Raw genomic sequence first — 414 nt, 5'->3', positions numbered from 1 at the left:
TAGCTGCCTCAATTTCCATTATTAATATTTCGGACTCTTCCAAGCTGAGGGTCTTTCTCTCCCCTTGTGCATTCATAGCTGTTTAAACAGGGGAGGGTCCGGAGAGATGCTTCAGTGGCTAAAGCATCCGCTGCTCTTCCAGGGGAGCCAGGCTTGATTCCCAGCATCCACAGGATGGCTCACACCATCTCTAACTCCAGTTCCAGGGGACCTGATGCTCCTCTCGTCTGACCCCTGAGGGAGGGCGCCAGAGTGAATAAATCTAATAAAATTATAAACCATGTGAGGGCTGGAAGATGGCTCATCCTTTAAAGGCGAGGCTCACAACTGAAAATGCTGGTGGGATTTCAGCAGCGACGGAGTGTAGCTCTCACTCTGTTGTAATGGGATGTAGATCTGTATGCTGCTTCTCTC

The sequence above is a fragment of the Mus musculus genome, chromosome 8 (genome assembly GCF_000001635.26).
Source record: "Mus musculus strain C57BL/6J chromosome 8, GRCm38.p6 C57BL/6J".
In the NCBI taxonomy this organism is placed as follows: domain Eukaryota; kingdom Metazoa; phylum Chordata; class Mammalia; order Rodentia; family Muridae; genus Mus; species Mus musculus.
This window is presented reverse-complemented; position numbering follows the sequence as displayed.